Raw genomic sequence first — 17,869 nt, forward strand, 5'->3', positions numbered from 1 at the left:
TGCAGTTCACACCGAAAAATACTAGAATTAAAAATACGAGGGACATTCAGTAATTAGAGAGACAAATTGATGTAGAAATGGATCAAAGTTACTTCAACTTGCATGTGGTTACAACATGTTAATTCGTCAAAGCCCAACAAAAAAGTAACGTGGGTAGACATACATGCCTTCCACCTAACTGCATGTTTTTAATAAGATATGAAACAGTTTATAAGAATAGTTTTGTACTTTCGTGACTATACTTTGGCATCACTTGGCTGAGCTGAGAAAAGATGACGGATAAAAACTGTTTTGTTTACAATCTTAATGTTGCATTTAACGATGGCGTGTTCGCTTAAAGTTTCCACATTAGTTGAGCAACTTTCAGTGATCCGTTTCTTGCTTTCTAAAGGTGAAAATCCGGCTAAAACCTTTTCTCAGCGGATTTTAGAGTATGGTGAAAGCTGTGTGAATCGCGGAAATGTTTATACTATTCAGTCACGATATTATTGCACTTAGCCGTTATCGAAAATACTGTTGACTGCGGAAAATACACCGCACTGCCAATGCTTTCTGGTCAGTTGTGCATGGATTGTACGACCAACCCCGACTACGCGCTGACTCACGATAACCCGACCGGGGCGTCCTCACTCCCAGTTGCAGTAATATTGTGCTCGACTAATAAGTGGGTATCATCATCATCATCATCATCATCATCATCATCATCATCAGCCAATTCAATCATTAAATGATGTGGCCTCTTCGAGTCGTGGATACAGGTAGGCTTTCAGCAGTCTTCTCCAAGTGGGACGGCCTTGGGCAGTTGTCTGCCAGGTGTTACCAGCGATATTCTTGATGTCTTTGTCCCATCTGTCTGGTGGTCTTCCTCTAGGCCTCCGGTGCTCTCTCGGACTCCACTCCAGTACTAGCTTCGTCCATCTGTTGTCTTTTCTTCTTGCGACGTGGCCAGCCCACTGCCATTTCAAGGAACCTACTGTCTCTAAGATGTCATTATCTTCGTCACAGACCGGATTCATCTGCCCTTTTCCTATCCTCTCTTGTATAGCCCAGCATTTTGTAAATGAGTTCAGTGTCCATGTCTCGCAGCCATACGTCATCACAGGAAGAATGCATTGATCAAATACTGCTTTCTTCAGATTTACTGGCATTTTTAGTCTGAATACTGTTGAATTCTTCCCAAATGACTGCCAGCCAAGCTTGATGCGCCGATAGATTTCTGGCCTTATGTCTCCCTTCATATTTATAATCAGGCCAAGCTAGACATATTCACTGACCTCTTCTAATAGACTGTCCTTGACTTTCACATCTCCAGCTGGGACTTATTTGTTGGACATTACTTTTGTTTTGGAAAGGTTCATGTTCAAGCTAACCAGCTGACATTCCGATGCAAGATCTGTGACTAAGTTTTGGAGCTCTGCGAAGTCTTTGGCCAGTAAGGCAATATCATTAGCAAATCTCAAGTTGGTAAGCCTTCTTCCATTAATTCTAATTCCCTTACCTTCCCAGCTCAGCTTTGACATAGCCATTTCCAATACAGCAGAGAACAGTTTTGGGGAGATGGGATCGCCTTGCTTGACACCCCTCATGATGCGGAATTCTTAAGTTGATTCGCCGATGTTAACATAAGCTGAAGAATAAGTGGGTATACCAGTCCGCAAACGGTCGAACCTCAGTTACTGACGAGCAACGTGCTGGCCAGCCAGTTGAAATGTCAACTCCTTCGCTGGAAACCCGCACTGACATCATTGGTGAAGACGGACGTGCTATAGTTGAACATGTAGCAAATACAGTTGCGAAAGTGTTGGCACAGTTCATAACATTATCCGTAACGAGCTCAAGTACAGAGAAACAAGTGCAGGGTTGATCCCGAAAGAGTTAATGCAATTCAACAAGGAAACAAGACTGAGTGCGTACAGACTTGAAAGAACGCTACGAAAGGGTGGGTGACCCTTTTATAAATAAAATTTTAATTTGTTTGTTCCACTCAAGGATGCATTATGTGGAGAAAGTTCAGCGACAAGAAGGAGGCTAAAGAATTTGTGGAAAAGTGGTTGTAGGAACACGACAAAAACTTCTTTGCATCAGGTATAAAAAGCTAGTTCATTGTTCGATTAAGCGTATTAACAATGGCGGGAACTTACTGAGAAACAGTAAAAGTCTCGTTTTGCAAAAATACATAGCTTTTTTCTACATCAGTTTGTCTCTTTAACTACTGAATGTCCCTCGTAATTTCTTTCTAGATTATGGATCATTGTCTAGGGTTCCGAGTAGAGTTTTGTATTCTGCGGCAACAGTCTAAAACAGGTTGTCGCTTAACATCAGGTAGGGAATTGAAAGATAGCAGGTACTCAGAAACAGAGTAAAAGATGACGTTACTTCATTTCACCTATCTTTTCGGTCGTCTAGTACAGGGTCCGCCTTCACAGGATTTGACAAAATTTTTTATATTGTTATTTAACTTTGTTGTCGAATGCCCTTCCTGACGGCACAGTAATCAGGCAACCTAACGAAGGGAAGTCGTGTGCGCCATCTGTCTATGAATCGTGCAGACTTTATTTAAGTGTGATACCGTATTTTAACTGGTTTTTGTATTGTGTTTACCGAGGCGGAATTTGGGAACAATCCCAGCATTTGCCTAAACGAGCGTGGGAAACCGTCCTAAAAACCATACTCAGGCTGGCCGAGTGTAATAGCCAAGGTCGTTAATCCGTCACGCGAATTCGATTTGGGTCTGGCTCACATCCCAGTCACGCAAGTTAGGGCGCTGCGCGTTACTTTATACCAGCTGGCCCATAAGAGTACCTGAGCAGGCACTACTATAATTTATCAGAATATCTGGACTCGTTGATGTAAATTCCTGTAAATATTAACGTTCATATTTTAACCTTTTCATTACACTAGCGGTATAATGGTCTCTGAAACCAATAAAGGTGTGCAAATGCTCAGTGTAAATAAGTAAACGAAAAAGCAGCAGTTGAGCAGCTACAAAAAAAACATTTTTAGAAGAAGCAACTTTTCTGCATATATTTAATTCCTATAGTAGCCACTAGCGGCAGCCTGAAACTAATCTTTTTTTATTAGCATCCTCTGCAGAACCATGCCGTGCCAGCTACCGCCTGTTGACGTATGACTCGATTCTTTCGATATCCGTGAAGTCTCTGTTTGATGGTAAGAATAACGAAACACGACCTCTTCTGAGATTGTCTTCGTTTTCGTAAGAACGGAAGGTACCCAGTGAATGCTAGACACAGTGATCGTTTGCAGAACTCTGGCACAGTTTTCGTTGCTCTAGCTCACAGGTCCTGCTGTGCAGAGACCTTTTCCTCCTGCTCACACATGTTGTGCTCCTAAAATAATCACGTATCCGTGTTTACGAGCCGCCAGCAAGAGCGTGCGCTGTAAAGGGAGCCCTTGCGTCCTCGGGCGGTCTCGTGTGTACCGCTGAAAGTGAGGGGCAGCACGCAGAACAACCAACCGCCTGGGTTCGCCATGCTCCGAAGTGCCCGGAGAAGCGAGTTACAACCTCACCGTGACAGGATGCTTTTCTTTGTTAGCGGTCTGATCCCTGAGCTCACCAATTGTATACCTATCAGAGCATGACGTAGTTGTTTACACGATGCGAGGAGCGAGAATAGAGGTAGTTGCTCTGAGTCTGATTTGCGCAAGGATATCAAGCTCGCCAGCTGATTGCGACTCTCCTTGGCAGGTAACACCACAGCAGCCAGCTGTCACCGGGTGCGACTAGCTAATGGATTTGAGGCTTTGTCTGCCAATAATTGTTTACCCACCGTCATGTTATTGCCAGCTGAGAGGATTTGCCGGCCAAGCGTTTATGTTGCTGCTTCTGACGCACGTAGGAATACTGACTCAGCGACATTCAAATGTCCGGTAAACACCGCCCACGTTGCACTGGAATACAACCAGTAGCAACAAGTTAGAAGTTTACTTCGTTTACCGCTGCTCAGGAGATCACTTTGAAAGTCAGGAGTGTTCACTTTGGTGAACGCCACTGTCATTTACAAGTTTCTGGCAATAAACATCTGTGGTTGGTTCCGAAATAGGTGGCGGTTATCGTTAGTGCAGTGAACTCAAGTAACGACCGGTATCAGAAACTATTTTCTTCTGGGTGATCACCACAACCTCGATAAATTTGAAGAAAGGTGTTATTGTAGCACGCTGTATTTTAAAATTGGACTTTATTCAGCACTACTATTTTCGGGCATGGTCTATTCAAGTGCATCTAGAAACACATCATAATCGAAAGACAGTTCCAGGATAAAATGGAAAGCAAAGAGCTTGCAGTAGAACAGATTTCTTTTATGGTATCGAAAATGACTAAGTGCACATAGCTCTTAAGGTGTACATTTTATAGTTCGTATTTACTACGAATTTTCTGCTTCGAATGGTCGTTCCTATCATATCACTGAATAATGAGCATTGTTCCAGGCCTCCTAGCCCGTATAGCCAGTGATATGAAGAAGACAAACCTTGTGATCCACAGCTACGAAACACCTACACAGAGCTGTTTAAGATATCGTCACATATATACAAGTCTGTGCTGGAAAACTGTAACTATCAGTCATACAATGTAGATACAAAAGATCTTATAGCACTATCGGTACGAAACAGTGTCGAACGTGAGCAACGGTACAGAACCTGTTTATACGTGCTGTTATTCGTATATTTATTCATGGCATGTGATTTTTGTACGACGAGGCACGGTCGATGTATCCACAACTGAGGTAGGTAACCAGGGGGCCCGTGCGAAACTTCCGCACTTTTCTGGTTTTAAGTAACAATAGCATTTGGACTGAGTGCAGTCGTTAGGACAAGTGGGAACAAAGAGAAAAATCTTTAAAAATGGACTGAACGACGAGAAATAATAATCATGAATTTATGATACATCCTTGTATATACATTTACGTGCACATAATTTTGAACAAAATAATAAGGACGTTACGCCATAGTAGCAATAGGTAAATCACAGGCAAGGCGACAATTACAAATATGCTTGTCGTTTCGAACGTATATTCGTTTAGAAAAATCAACTTGTACGACGGGCAGAGATGGACTACCGTAATGGTCACAGTTGTTATTTATGGTAATGCTGTATAAAAACTGCTATCCAGTTAATAAGTACTTCAAAACAAATAAAATAGTATTTGTAACAAGATAATTGAAAACGGAGTCCCTTATTCGTGATTAATAAGTTAGCTTTGTAAAACATAGACAAGAAGCTGGGCATTAAGATGCCCTTTTCCTTGATAGTTAAAAGTCTCTTATGTTGAAATTTTCCAAAAACCACAAGTTTTAGCGCAAAATCGGTATACAATGTCAGAAGCCGATTAAAAAATATTTCTAACGATACCTCATTCATCCCTGCATGATTAGTATGTGTTGAGAGACAGGGATGTTGACTTGAGAAATAATATATATGATTACTATATTTGTCTAAGCACTGTATTGTGTGTAGTAGTACTGGATTTTATGTTGTAACTGTCTCTTCATTATGCTGTGTTATGTTTTTAGGTACATTTGAAAATAGGCCATGTCCGGAACTAGTGCTCAATAAAATACAATATTAAAATACAACTCGGTGGGATGATTTGTGGTAAGTCCCTATGGGACCAAACTACTGAGGTCATCGGTCCCTAGCCTTACATACTACTTAATCTAACTTAAACTAGCTTACACTAAGGACAGACAACACGCACATCCATGCCCGATGGAGGACTAATTTCCGACGGGGAGAGCCGCGCGCACCGTCGCAAGGCGCCTTAAACCGCGCGGCTCGGTGGCATCATGTCTTTCCTCAAGGAATCATAAACTGCTCCAAGTAAAGGTTTGCACAAAGACTATTACAGTTTGTAGTTTCTAGATGGGAAACTTCTCTTCTCAATACTCTTAACCATACCTGTACAATGGAGATGAAAGTAAATCTACGTTTTCTGTGCAGTTGTGTAGAGTGTCTGCACTTGAGAAAGGGACAATGCGACCTATGTACTCGTATAGTGTTCAGTATGTTGTTTCCAGTTTAAAAAAAATGGTTCAAATGGCTCTGAGCACTATGGGACTCAACTACTGAGGTCATTAGTCCCCTAGAACTTAGAACTAGTTAAACCTAAGTAACCTAAGGACATCACAAACATCCATGCCCGAGGCAGGATTCGAACCTGCGACCGTAGCGGTCTTGCGGTTCCAGACTGCAGCGCCTTTAACCGCACGGCCACTTCGGCCGGCTTTTCCAGTTTAGATTGTGCGCATATTGTTACAGAGCAAAAGTATTGTCAGCACGGGAAATTGCCCGCCGAAATGGCATACACCACAGCGACGTTGAATACTCGAATACTGTCGTGAGACACAAAACACTGAAGATCTGCCTCGTAGCGGTCACCCAATACCAACATCAGGTGACGGCCGCTACCAACAAATTATGGCTTGTTTGTACCCTGAGGAGGATCAACGCAACTGAGAGTGTTTATTTTGGGGAAGCAACTAGGAGGACTGAGTCGACCAAGACGGTCTCCATACGGTTAATTTGTCCTATAAGCGTCAGTTGCGAACTACAGTACAAAACCATAAACAGTGTGGTGCTAGAAGAAGGTAGGTAAGGGAACATGCGTCAGAAAGATCCCGCATTCGTCGGAGAAGAGAACGCGAAGCTATTGATCCAGGTTGCATTCCAGCTGTTCCCGTCGCAGAAGACACCAACATGCATCTCAGGCATATAATCCCAAGCAGCCCAGAAGGAGGTGAGTCAGTCATGTCTTGGGCCTATGTCAGGCAAGAATGACCGATTGCATTCAGCGCTATTGAGCGTAACGTGACGGCTTTGCAATAATGGGACAGGATCCTCCGTACTAAAAGCTAACTATAGAGTCAAGATTTCGGCGATGGGTTTCTTTTCCAAGACGATAATGGGAGAGCACACCGCGCCAACATGTGAACGCCTTCCTCAAAAATAAAGAACTCAACTGAATAGAATGGCCTGCGATACCTGCTGGCATGAACCCGACTGAGCATGCTTGGGATCAGTCGCGGGAACCCTCCTCGAGCATTGGAGGTCGACGTCGAAGTGTGGGACAGGCGTCGGGTCAGAAACAGCTCTACCACTTTTTGGGCAGACCGCGAAGGATCATCTAACCATGTAAAAGGTACAGGTGCAGCAAAACGATACTGAATGTTACGCAGCAGGAGATTTTGGTTTCGCAGATGAGTATGTTTCAACAGGTTGCCATTTTTTTGGTACCGGCTTTTTACTTTTACAGTAAAATTATTTCGGTTTCATAAGCTTTCTCCTGCATTCCCTGTTCCCGTTGACTCTAAGCCCACACGCGGTCGCGGACATGCAGGTGGTACAACATTTATTTTGAGCAGTTTATGAATGCGACATAGAGGTCTCTGCAAGGAACAGATCCGCTTTGTGCGAAGCAGATAGATACACACTTGATGGTGATCGCTGTTGGCAAGTGGTGCCTGGCTGGAAGCAGACGCACCTGCTCGCGCTGCTCAACCGTTTAGCGCTCCCGCGGATACGCGTCACTGCCAACGTGGCTGCAGCTAGGAGGCCAACGTGGCCGCCTGCTCCTTGTTGCGTCATAACTGCGGCGCAGCGCACTACAGGACAACTGACGCCATAGCGAAGCACAGCCGAATCCGCAGTATACAGCCTCAAAGCCCGGTCCAGAAGTTCTAATTTATGTCCACCAAAATATAACTACATTATCGCTTAATACCATGCACGTGACCCTTTAGAACAGGTACAGCTCGACGTACCGCAGAATCTATCAATAGGAAAATGTCTCGAGACATTGCAACTGCTTTTTCCAGTCGGTGACAGCTTTAGAACAGTCTGCGTTACAATGTACTCAATATCCAAACAACGCTTGACTTGCCTCTTGCAGAAACTGACTTCTTTAACTCTTTAGTTTGTGCTCCGGATCTGAAGTTTCCCGCCGACACTACCCTCGGCCAGCTCTCACAGCCTGCTTGAGTTTGAGAAAAGGGGTACGCAAATGAAACGTGGCACAATCAACATTCTAGTTTCCGTTTAGTTAGTACCTTAATTGCCGGCCGTTGTGGCCGAGCGGTTCTAGGCGCTTCAGCCTGGATCCGCGCGACCGCTACTGTCGCAGGTTCGAATCCTGCCTCGGGCGTGGATGTGTGTGATGTCCTTAGGTTAGTTAGGCTTAAGTAGTTCTAAGTTCTAGGGGACTGATGACCTAAGATGTTAAGTCCCATAGCGCTCAGAGCCATTTGAACCATTCTGAACTTAATTGTTCTAAACTTCCCCAACCAATTCCATCTCTTAATATTGTTGCGGAAAGAAGTAAAATTTTCATTACTTTTCCTAACTTCCAACCCAGCACAATATCACTTTCCTCCGCCTTTCATGGTAGTATCAAAATTCCCTTCAGGTCCGGAATATTCCATGTTGGTGAGGGTCACGCATCTTGAGGAAGAAGAACAATTACTGGTAAACTTCCAGAGTCTCGAAAGCATACAACTGATAAACATCCAGTGGCGGAAGGCTTGCAATATATAGAGCACTAACTCTATGTGTCTTTCCACACAAATAACTTATGAAGACAGATGATTTGTAATGGCTTATTGAAGGAAGTGGTCGTTTCGTTCTTTTATCGGTCGATATGGTCATAAGTCTCAAGAATTCAGGATAACGGGCGGAGTTATTTGATTATGCCTTCGCCAGAAGGATTAACGATTCATGTGAAGGGCGCTGAACACTGACATTTCTGTTGCACAATACGAACACGAAGACACTCTGAATGTAGTATTAAGGTTCGAAATACTAGATCTTTTAAATGCAGGCTCCAGTACAAGTGTAGCGGGTGGCTGTATTGTGGAAGGCTGTAAACCCTTACGCCCATGGGCTATACTCCATACATACATACATGAGCACATCGGAGATTCGATGAAGGACCGATTGCCGCTTGTGCAGTGCTAACGGTTTTGTTTCCGTAGATCTGATGGTGTAAAAGTTTCATGTGTTACGCTGGTTCATCTACATCTACACACTTCACAAACCACCATACGGTGAATGACGAAGCGTATGTACCTTGCACCACTACTAGTCGTTCACTTCCCTGTTTTGCCTTCGACATATTCATTACACGAAATTAGAATTATATTAATACCTTCAGCTGCTGACGGGCGTTGATATATATCAACGGGGACAGGTGAAAAATGTGTGCCCCGACCGGTACTCGAACCCGGGATCTGCTGCTTACATGGCAGACGCTCTACCCATCTGAGTCACCGAGGGCACAGATGATAGTGTGACTACAGGGACTACCTTGCGCACCCCTCCCGCGAGACCCACATTCTCACCTTGTATGTCCACACACTACATTCGTAGCGTCCCACCCCAACACACTCATTACTCGTGGAAGACATTCTTACCAAGTCCCGTAAGAGTTCGGGGAATATGTGTGCATCCGCACAGGAGGAGGAATTCATGGCCGGTATTGCCAGAACTTTTTTTTTTCTTTGGCCATCAGTCTACTGACTGGTTTGATGCGGCCCGCCACGAATTTCTTTCCTGTGCTAACCTCTTCATCTCAGAGTAGCACTTGCAACCTACGTCCTCAATTATTTGCTTGACGTATTCCAATCTCTGTCTTCCTCTACAGTTTTTGCCCTCTACAGCTCCTTCTAGTACCATGGAAGTCATTCCCTCATGTCTTAGCAGATGTCCTATCATCCTGTCCCTTCTCCTTATCAGTGTTTTCCACATATTCCTTTCCTCTCCGATTCTGCGTAGAACCTCCTCATTCCTTACCTTATCAGTCCACCTAATTTTCAACATTCGTCTATAGCACCACATCTCAAATGCTTCGATTCTCTTCTGTTCCGGTTTTCCAACAGTCCATGTTTCACTACCATACAATGCTGTACTCCAGACGTACATCCTCAGAAATTTCTTGCTCAAATTAAGGCCGGTATTTGATATTAGTAGACTTCTCTTGGCCAGAAATGCCTTTTTTGCCATAGCGAGTCTGCTTTTGATGTCCTCCTTGCTCCGTCCGTCATTGGTTATTTTACTGCCTAGGTTGCAGAATTCCTTAACTTCATTGACTTCGTGACCATCAATCCTGATGTTAAGTTTCTCGCTGTTCTCATTTCCACTACTTCTCATTACCTTCGTCTTTCCCCGATTTACTCTCCAACCATACTGTGTACTCAGCAGATCATTTAATTCTTCTTCACTTTCACTCAGGATAGCAATGTCATCAGCGAATCGTATCATTGATATCCTTTCACCTTTTATTTTAATTCCACTCCTGAACCTTTCTTTTATTTCCATCATTGCTTCCTCGATGTACAGATTGAAGAGTAGGGGCGAAAGGCTACAGCCTTGTCTTACACCCTTCTTAATACGAGCACTTCGTTCTTGATCGTCCACTCTTATTATTCCCTCTTGGTTGTTGTACATATTGTATATGACCCGTCTCTCCCTATAGCTTACCCCTACTTTTTTCAGAACTTCAAACGTATCTCGTCATTCCTTAGTACTTCCGTATCCCACTTCTTTGCGTATTGATTCTTCCTGACTAATGTCTTGAACTTCAGCCTACTCTTCATCACTACTATATTGTGATCTGAGTCTATATCTGCTCCTGGGTACGCCTTACAGTCCAGTATCTGATTTCGGAATCTCTGTCTGACCATGATGTAATCTAATTGTAATCTTCCCGTATCTCCCGGCCTTTTCCAAGTATACCTCCTCCTCTTGTGATTCCTGAACAGGGTATTCGCTATTACTAGCTGAAACTTGTTACAGAACTCAATTAGTCTTTCTCCTCTTTCATTCCTTGTCCCAAGCCCATATTCTCCTGTAACCTTTTCTTCTACTCCAGAACTATATACGTGCATATTCATTACACTGTTGGCTCAACATTTCTGATCAGTCTCAGCTCGCATAATTCAGTGTCAATGCATCATCACACTGTTATCACCTTCGTCACCCATTCATTTCATTTCAACGAATCTCATTCGTCTGATCCACTGAGAAGATTCGTAAATATGGGTGGCAATGTCAGATTTCGTCTGCCAGAGTACTGTGCTGGGAAAGGACACTGCGAAGACGCAGCCGTGGCCATAACCGCCGCTGCGGGGTCCGCCCTTGGCGTGACGGGAAAGCCGGCAGGCGGCCGGCCGTTGGGATGCGCCGCGGCTGCGCAGTTTACGGCGAGACGTGCCTCGGCGGCTGCCGACTGCGGTCTTGGGACGACGCGTGGGCGTTCGCTCCACTCCACACACACAGTCATACGGTAGCGGCTCTAGACAAAGCTCGCCCAGCCCTCCACTGTGCAGAGACGCACGGCAACGGCAGCAGCTTTGTAGCTTCTCTGAAGCAATCGCTTCTCACAATTGTTGCTATTGTTGTGGTCTTCAGTACAAAGACTGGTTTGATGCAGCTCTATACGCTACTTTAAACTGTGCAAGCCTCTTCATCTCCGAATAACTAGTGCAACATACATTCTTTTAAATTTCTTACTGTATTCATCTCTGTTTCCTTCTATAATTTTTAACCCAAACACTTCATTCGAACTGGCTGCTGTGGTCGAGCGGTTCTAGGCGCTTCAGTCCGGAACCACGCGCTGCTGCTACAGCCGCAGGTTCGAATCCTGTCTCGGGCATGGATGCGTGTGATGTCCTTAGGTTAGTTAGGTTTAAGTAGTTCTAAGTCTAGGGGACTGATGATCTCCGATGTTAAGTCGTATAGTGCTTAGAGCCATTTGAACCATTTGAACTTCATTCGATTATCGAATTCCTAGAAGTCGCAGGGTGTTCTGTCTCTTCGTTTAGTCTAGTTCTGCCGTAAATTTCTTTTCTTCTCTTCTTATATTCAGTCCCTCCTCGTTGGTTACATGGTCTATCGATCACATCTTCAGCATTCTGCTGTAGCACTACTTCTCAAAAGTATATATTCTCTTCTCGTCTCAGCTACTTATCATCTGCGTTTCACTTCCGTACAAGACTACACTCCAGACAAGTACTCCCAGAAAAGACTTCCTAACACTCAGATCTACATTCGATGTTAATAAATTTCTTTTCTTAAGAAACGTTTTTCTTGCCATTGCCAGTATATATTTCATATCCTCTCTTCTTCGGCCATTATCAGTCTTTTTACTGTCCAAACAGCGAAACTCAGCTACTGCTTTCAGTGTTCCTTATCCTATTCTCATTCCTTCAGCACCGCCTGATTTAATTTACTGCATTCCATTACCCTTGTTTTGCTTATGTTAATGTTCATCGTATATCCTCCTTTCAAGACACTGTCCATCCCATTAACTACTCTTCCAAGTCCTCTGTCGTCTCTGACAGAATTACAACGTCATCGGCAAACCTCAAAGTTTATTTATTTCTTCTCCGTGAACTTTAATTCCTTTTCCAAATTTTTCTTTGGTTTCCTATAGTGCTTATTCAACGAACACATTGAATAATATCGTGGATACACTACAACCCTCCGTCACTCCCTTCTCAGCCACTGCTTCCCTTTCAGGCCCTTCGACTCTTATAACTGCTACCTGAATATTAATTTCATGCGCCTTCAGAATTTCGAAGAGAGTATTTCAACCGATTGTGTCAAAAGCTTTCTCCAAATCTACAAAAGCTATAAACGCACATTTTGCTTTCGTTAACCAACCTTCTAAGGTAACTCGTAGGGTCAGTATTGCCTCACGTGGTCCTACATTTCTCCAGAATCGAACTGTTCTTCCCCTAGGTCGGCTGCTACCAGCCTTTCCGTTCTTCTGTATCGTCTTAATATTTTACAACCATGACTTAAGAAATTGATAATTCGGTAATATTCAAACCTGCCACCACCTGCTCCCTTTGAAATGGGAATTATTACACTCTTCTTGAAATATCGGTATGAGGGTATTTCGCCTGTCTCATATCTGTCTGGTGTCAGACGGAATAATTTTGTTATGAGTGCCGTTCACAAGGATATCACGAGTTCTACATCTACATCTATACTCCGCAAGCCACCCAACGGTGTGTGGCGGAGGGCACTTTACGTGCCACTGTCATTACCTCCCTTTTCTGTTCCAGTCGCGTATGGTTCGCGGGAAGAGCGACTGTCTGAAAGCCTCCGTGTGCGCTCGAATCTAATTTTACATTCGTGATCTCCTCGGGAGGTATAAGTAGGGGGAAGCAATATATTCGATACCTCATCCAGAAACGCACCCTCTCGAAACCTGGCGAGTAAGCTACACCGCGATGCAGAGCGCCTCTCTTGCAGAGTCTGCCACTTGAGTTTGCTAAACATCTTCGTAACGCTATCACGGTTACCAAATAACCCTGTGACGAAACGCGCCGCTCTTCTTTGGATCTTCTCTATCTCCTCCGTCAACCCGATCTGGTACGGATCCCACACTGATGAGCAATACTCAAGTATAGGTCGAACGAGTGTTTTGTAAGCCACCCCCTTTGTTGATGGACTACATTTTCTAAGGACTCTCCCAATGAATCTCAACCTGGTACCCGCCTTACCAACAACTTCAAATCGTTCCGCACGCATACTGCCAGATATTTTACAGAAGTAACTGCTACCAGTGTTCGTTCCGCTATCATATAATCATACAATAAAGGATCCTTCTTTCTATATATTCGCAATACATTACATTTGTCTATGTTAAGGGTCAGTTGCCACTCCCTGCACCAAGTGCCTATCCGCTGCAGATCTTCCTGCATTTCGCTACAATTTTCTAATGCTGCAACTTCTCTGTATACTACAGCATCATCCGCGAAAAGCCGCATGGAACTTCCGACACTATCTACTAGGTCATTTATATATATTGTGAAAAGCAATGGTCCCATAACACTCCCCTGTGGCACGTCAGAGGTTACTTTAACGTCTGTAGACTTCTCTCCATTGATAACAACATGCTGTGTTCTGTTTGCTAAAACTCTTCAATCTTAAGGAATTCTGAGGGAATTTCGTCTACTATAGGAGCCTTGTTTCGATTTGGGTCCTTCAGAGCTCTGTCAAACTCTTCTCACAGTATCAAATCTTCTATCTCATCTTCATCAAGTCCTCTTCCCTATCTATGTCATTGCCTTGAAGTCCACTTCCCTTATGTAGTCCCTCTATATACTCCTTCCACCTTTCATCTTTCCCTTCTTTACTTAGTACGGGTTTTACATCTTAGCTCTTGATATTCATACAGCTCCCTTTCCTTTTTCCAAACGTCTCCGTAGTTTTCCTGTAGGCGGTGTATGTCTTTCCGCCTAGTTATGTATGCTTCTATGCCCATACATTTATCCTCTAGCCATACCGGCTTAGCCATTTTGCATTTCCTGTCAGTCTCATTTTTTAGACTTTAGTATTCTCTTTCGGCTGCCTCATTTGCTGGCATTTTTTATTTTCTCCTTTCATCAACTAAATTCAGTATCTTTTGTAATATTCGAAGATTTCTTCAAGGTGAAATATTATTCATGTAAAGACAAGGAATGAAAATAGCCCCAAACTTAGTGGATATTCTTTGAGCATGATAAATCTTTTTTTTTTCCTCTGTGTAAATAGATAAATGTGTAAAATGATATGAAGCTATGTAAGCGAAAGATTTTTAATTATATCTTAACGATTCATCCGATTCAGTTTTGAAAATCAATGATATGTAATTAATTTTTGCTCTCTAGGGAACATGACAGCGCACTTCCTTCTCCTGTCTTGGATAAAAAGTGAATGTTACTCACTTCTCTCTCTTCTTGGCCGCCGTAGCACACGTATTTCGTGAGTGTCGCTCATGTTTTTGTACTTTAATTGAATAATTACAGTGGATTTATATTACGTAGCTGTGTCACTATTTCGATGCCTCTTCCTAGTCCACACTTACCGTATTGAAGTTTTATTGTGTTTTTTTAAAGTAATGTTTGAGGCCTCACTGGAGACAAGTTGCGGGAACATTGTTGGGTGGCCATGAGCGAACACTGATAGTATTAATTCGTGGCTTATTCTGTCATTTCAAATCCATACGTCTCTGAGATCATTTTTCCGATCTTTTCTTGTCGCGATCCGGGCTTGTTTACACGCGAAAGGTGTGCTGATTCAGATTCGTCATTAGCCGCCAGACAATGTCGCCTTGCAACAGTCTCTCTGCTCTGATGCCGTGATACAACTGGAGTGCAGAAATCATGACAAATATATAAGGGAGTAAAACAATTATGGAAATTTACCTGTTTCATATTTTATTCTGCAGAAGTAGAGCCTCCATCGAAGAATTACATTAAATTATTGCTTTTCACGTTCAATCAGTCAAATCCAAACCAATATTTTCAAAATATAAACTCCATTAAATCAGTAAAAAGAAACCCTACGGCTTTATTTTGTGCACATAAATACATGACAAGTATTCAAAGGCCTAATCTTTTTATCTATTTGATCCTCTGCTGCCTTTACTACGGTATTTCACCTCTCAAAGCTAACCATTCGTTTTCTACTGTATTCCTTTACCCCGTTGCATTCAACCGCTGCCTAATGCTCCCTCCGAAACTATCAACAACCTCTGGTTCATTCAACTTATCTAGGGCCCGTCTCTTTAATTTCCTACGTTTTTGCAATGGTTCTCTGTTGTAATCTACAGTTCATGAACATAACTATGGTCAGAGTCCACATCTGCCCCTGGAAATGTCTTACAGTTTAAAATCTGGTACTGACACCTCTGTCGTAAGAGACAATAAATATAAAAAAAAACCACATCGGACGTAGGAACTGTTCGGATACTTCTTTTGTCCAACTTACTGTTCATCACTTCTGTAATCCATGCTGGCATTCACATGTTAAAAATTCTGATCTTATCACTATAGTATAGTGTATTAGTTTTGTAATGCAGGAGATGTGTTTGTTGTTATAGATATTTTTACTTAAACCATATGCTCTTTTCAGGTCGACTCTGCTGTGTAGTTTCTCCAACATATTGAAATTTAAATTTAAAAGTGTATATTTTTAGTTTCGTATTTTTGTGAGGATTCCTAGAATGTTTATAGCATGCGCGTAAGTCATGAACCTTTAGTATCTCAATATATTTTCTCTGCCGTCACGTTTACTTACGTAACGCGAACGTTCGAACAAAGTACGTAGAGAGCACACATATGATAAAGTCATAAAGGACATCTGCCGTATATCCGAGGATTCTTTCTGGGTTTCACAACAATAATATTTTTTTTTACAGATATAAGGTTGTTAGAGCTACACCAAAACCACAAACAGGAGGACCAGACTACTTCCCGTAATGTGGCTCATCCCCTGAGACCTCCCCTACCAGGAGCAAAGTTCTTAGGATCATAATACTGATCAGAAAAGTCTTCAAAACACTCGACAGTAAGTCTTTAGAGAGCATTGACACTTTTGGAAGGACACAAAAAAGCACATTTAAAACGTACAAGCGCTGCTTCACGAGGAAGCGAATAGAGAAACAGCTGGCATAAGAAAGGTCCATTGGCGCTGAGAAGCACAGTTCACTCGGTACAGTTGAACAATCTGAACAACGACAAAACCAAAAGTTTTCAGGTCACCTTATCAAATGACTACTTAGTCAAGGGCCACACGAGTTTGAGACCTGTATCGTTCAATCCACGCTCAGGTAGGTTAACGACCTCTGGTCTCTTACACCAGAGAGTCTTGTTTTAGTTTCTAGGTGACTTTTTAAACCTGTCCGATCAAATTACGCGCTTGCTTGACGAACAGGTACGAAACAAAGTACGAAAACAAACGGAATAGATACTAAGCACTTCACTGATTAATGACTTACAGTGTACTCTGACTTCCACGTCCTCACTCTCCACACCGCAGCTTGGACGACGACGGTAGACGTTCGCCGAAATAAACAGCGTCTAGTCCTTTAAAAAAGAAAAAGAAGGAAGTAAGATTAGGGTTTAACTCCCATTAGTTGACGAGGTCATTAGAAATGGGGTGCGAAAGAATTGTTCTTAAGGCAATGTTGTTATCTAGTAAATGCCTCTAGTACGCGGAACTGTATCGCGAACCTTCCAGAAGTCAAATAACGCGGGTTCTACCCCTGGGTGTCTTTGGTCTACCAAGTATGACCCATAGCTGAAGGTCCTATGTGGAGCCACACCAAACGATACATTAAAATATACATTTCCGGAGTGTATTACGGAATTTAAGCTATCAGAAAGTAAGTTATGCTGCTCCTAGTCTGTCTTAGGATATGACTTGTTATTATGTTACCGCATAAATGATACTAACACATTCAATTTACAATGCTTCCGAGTCAGATCCCAGAAAATGGCCTAAGGCTGAAATTGTACAATCTCCATCAAACGAAGAAGATGTCAGAGAAGGCATCACGAAATAATTTAAAAAAATATCCGAAAGAATTTCTAATATTTTCCTCACAGATTTAAACAACAACAGTTAACGTTTTTTGAACTGTTCGTGTCTAGTGATGTTTTTCAGACAAGTAGTAGCTAGTCTTATGGCTGCTCCTTGAACTTCCACCTAGATCCATGTGACAGAGGTTTGGGGGGCACGGCTTCTCGACAGTACACCTGCTTCTGGAAGGCTCAACTAACTGAGGCTCCGTGAGTCGTACCAACCTCCACACAATGTTCCTTCAACGAAGGGGAATCAATAGAGTGGGTGAACCTTCACGCTCGAATCAGTCTGCATACTTCGATGCGTCATTAATTAATGATTTCATAGTTCTAACGATAGTCCTTTGTTTCTCCCATTGGCACTTCTATCCACTGTGCTAGTAATCGTAGAATGCTCTAGAAAATAGTAACGTAAGTGTCAGCATCTAGCGAGAATTTCACGGAAGATCAGATGAAATCAGAGAGCGAAACATGTGTTTGTACTATGTGAAGGGAAGGAAAGGAA

At 42.9% G+C, this 17,869-nt stretch overlaps 1 protein-coding gene across 7 annotated transcripts in view; it reads right to left on the reverse strand.

Annotated features, from left to right (window-relative positions):
- LOC126260677 (phosphatidate phosphatase LPIN2) overlaps positions 1–17,869 on the reverse strand; it is a 326,438-nt gene that overhangs the window by 89,322 nt on the left and 219,247 nt on the right. For 6 of the 7 annotated variants that reach the window (XR_007546646.1, XM_049958027.1, XM_049958040.1 and 3 more), the window contains exon 4: positions 16,779–16,866. The exons of the other annotated variant lie outside the window; for it this stretch is intronic. The gene's annotated coding sequence lies outside the window, so the exon portion shown is untranslated. The remainder of the gene's footprint in view (positions 1–16,778; positions 16,867–17,869) is intronic. 7 annotated transcript variants of the gene reach the window in all.

This window comes from Schistocerca nitens, chromosome 1 (genome assembly GCF_023898315.1).
Source record: "Schistocerca nitens isolate TAMUIC-IGC-003100 chromosome 1, iqSchNite1.1, whole genome shotgun sequence".
Taxonomy (NCBI): domain Eukaryota; kingdom Metazoa; phylum Arthropoda; class Insecta; order Orthoptera; family Acrididae; genus Schistocerca; species Schistocerca nitens.